Below are 3690 nucleotides of genomic sequence, written 5' to 3' on the forward strand. Positions count from 1 at the left end.
AAAACATAGCTTTTTCTCTGTTGTGTACAATCAAGCCGGTGCCTTCCCGCGATCCTGAGAAAACCTGAAACACACAACACATAACACGGTAAGCACGAAACTTAGTGAGTTCCCCAAGATACCATGCATAAATAATTAGCCACTCGAGGGTATAGCTCTGTAAGACCCTCCGGTCAATGTGTCTCAGTGGGACCCTCTAGTCCCACAGCTCGTTGGACCCTCCAGTCCGGTCTAAGTGAGAACCTTCTGGTCTCACTACTTGTTGAACCCTCCGGTCCGGTCTAAGTGAGGACCCTCTGGTCTCGTACTCTGATGGACCCTCCGGTCCTAACTCTGATGGCTCTGAGTAATATACAACATAATCACAAAGAAATAATGCAGGATATCACAATACACAATATAACACATAAGACATCTCAGTCACACAAAATACCACTCATGGTAAGTATAGTGAGAAGACTCACCTCACAAGCAAGCTAGTGACAGTCTCGCACACGAAAATCTTGAACTAGCCTCCGCCTAACACATAGGGTAAACCTCCCTAATTAATACTCTATTCATACTTAAATACACCAAAGGCTATTCTATATATATCTCTCTCTCTCTAACACTTGAAGTGGATAAAAGACCATTTTACCCCTCCATGGTCTCCATTACTTGTGGTTAACCCAACCCTATAGTCAACCAAAGTCAAACTCAAGTCAACAATCCATGCTTTGACCCGACTCGTCGAGTGCACCCTTGTGACTTGACGAGTCCACTCATTCCCTCAGAAGTCTCGTGAAAGCACAACTCAGCTTGGCGAGTAGACCCCCAACTCGCCGAGTTATCGAATGGTTCAGCTCTTCGGGATAAACCCTAACCAACTCGTCGAGTCTGCTCATCGACACGGCGAGTCCATCCAAACTCATTTCTCATTCAAATGATTTCCAGGCAGAAAACCTTCCCAAAATCCAGATCCAGCCTCCCAAGGCTCGAATGTCACGTAAAGCTTCGATCTTTACGTTTATGAATGGCATAATAGCTCCGTAACATCAACTACATTCTCTCACAAGGGTTGGACACACAATATCTCACTTCTAACCTAATAAAGCTCAGGTCCTAAGGCTCACAAGACCTCCCACATTCCAGATATGAGGTTTCAACCTCAAACCATGTTTCATTTAACTCATAGGTACAAAAGAATGGGAGAAAAACCCTAAAGCTCCCAAAAATGAGATCAAGCACAAAGAATGGACAAGATGAGAATTTTGTACCTCCACACAGCAGCTAATGCACTCAAAACCACCAATCTACAACCTTTCTTTGATCCAAATCACGTAGCTCTTCATCCTCCTTCATAGAAGCGCACCAAGATTGCCCACAATGATCACACACTCATTCCACAAGGGATAGAACGGTTTTAGGGTTTCTCTTAGGCTCTCAAGGGTGAATGGAGGCGGAAATGAGGGCTTAAAGCCCCTTAAATAGGTCACAAACCCGAAGATTTAGGGTTTTTCTACCCAGCACCTACTCGTCGAGTCTAATCATTAAATCCTTGCGAGCAACTTGACTCGACTCGGCGAGTCAGACTCACAGCTCGTCGAGTCACTCTCTAAATCTCGAGGTTAAGCATTCATTAATATATATCTGAAAATCTAGATGTTAAAAAATATTATAAAAAACAATAATATAAATAATAATATTAAAGCAAAATTTATTTTTATTTATCATCGAATATAATGACAAATTGAATATTATAATTGTGTGGTGCATTATACGTATTATGCAGAACATAAGTTTCCAACACTATACATGGTTTCTCATCTAGTGGAATGTTCAGATCTGTACGAAAGATTTATACATGGTTTCCCCTACATTTTACACTATTCATATGTTATTTTTCCGGCTATCATTGTGTTATTTTTTTCGTTCGGACTATTCATATGTTATTTTTTGTTCGGGCTATATTTGTGTTATTTTTTCAGTTTGGGCTATTTTCCTTTCGGATAATTCTTATGTTATTTTTACCGTTCAGACTATCCCTTTGTAATTTTTCGTTTGGATTATCTTTGTGTTAAAAAAAAATCGTTCCGACTATACGTGTGTTATTTTTTCGTTCCGACTATAGTTGTGTTATTTTATTTGTTTGTACTATTATTGTGTTATTTTTCGTGTTTTACAAAGAGTTGTTTCGAATAATTCACAAACATTAGACATTCAAATTATTATAAATACTAATTCTTGTTTCCAACTATCGTAGTATATAGACACCTTATAGACAATGTGTATATCGTTTTGACTACCGTTGTGTTATTTTTTCGTTTCGACTATCTCTATGTTATTTTTTTGTATGAACTATCTATATATTATTTTTTTCGTTCGTACTATTTTTGGGTTATTTTTTCCTTCGAAATATTATTGTGTTATTTTTTCGTTCGGACTATCCATGTGTAATTTTTTCGGTTGGACTATCCTTATGTTATTATTTCGTTTGGATTATCGTTCTGTGATTTTTTTTCGTTTGGACTATCCTTTTATTATTTTTTCAGACTATCTATGTATCGTTCAATGTTTTTTTTACGTAAATCACAACAAAAAAAACACAAATAGTTCGAACAAAAAATGTAACATCCCGTTTATAATGTAAATAAATAATTGAAGATTAATAACAGAATCATGGTCTTAAAATCCATAATATTTAATATGATGTTGTTTTGGGAGTCAAATGTTATTATTTGGGTTATTCGAGGGCTAAAGTGAAATTTCGGGATTTAATTTGAAAGGATTTTAGAAGTTGAAGGTTAAAAGTGTAAGTTCGGATTGGTTTCGTAAGTATTTATGAAGGCAGGGACTAAATGGTAACACATGGAGCTGAATTGTAATGAATTCAGAAGAGAGGGGTTGTTTAGTAATATAATGGGCTTAATTTGAAGGGAATTTAGATGGCAGGGGTTAAAATGGTAAATATTGGATTTATTTTGAAAGAAGTATGGGAATGAGGGGCCATTTTGGTCATTATGGGATACATTCATAAGGGGCTCGGGGTATTTAACTATGTCATTCCCATCACCCTCCATAACCCTAACCCAAACCCTAAACACGTCTAGCCGCCACCACCTTATACCCCCTTCGTCTCTGGCATCGTCATCACCAAACTCCACCTTGTTCCGATCAACGGCGGCCTCAAGCGACCACAGGAACGTCGCCTTCTTCTCCTTCTCTTTCTCCAGCCGCTTGGGTTGAGATCAATCGCCACCCACTACTATAAAACTGGTGCAATAGCTACAATACAATCCGTATCTATTCCGTAGCTATAAGCGGATAGCTACGAAATTGCTACGGAAAAATGTCTGTAGCATAATGGCCCGTGCGAAAATTATAGCTACGGAATAGCTACGAAATTTTTCGTAGCTACCATAGCTACGGAATAGCTACGGAAATAAATAGCTACGGATTTCCAACAGAATAGCTACGGAATAGCTACGAAAGTGGATAGCTACGGAATAACTACAGAAGTGGATAGCTACGGAATAACTACAGAAGTGGATAGCTACGGAATAGCTACAAAAGTAAATAGCTACGGATTTTCTGTAGGTAATCCGTAGCTAATTACTTTTTATTTTAAAAAAAAAATAGTAAAAATAATAAAGAAATCCAGTTTCTTCTGTCCAAAATATTGAAAAAACCCATTACATTAAACTTAAAATA

This window comes from Lactuca serriola, chromosome 4, assembly GCF_051521515.1.
Source record: "Lactuca serriola cultivar US96UC23 chromosome 4, Lser_US96UC23_V15, whole genome shotgun sequence".
Lineage (NCBI taxonomy): Eukaryota > Viridiplantae > Streptophyta > Magnoliopsida > Asterales > Asteraceae > Lactuca > Lactuca serriola.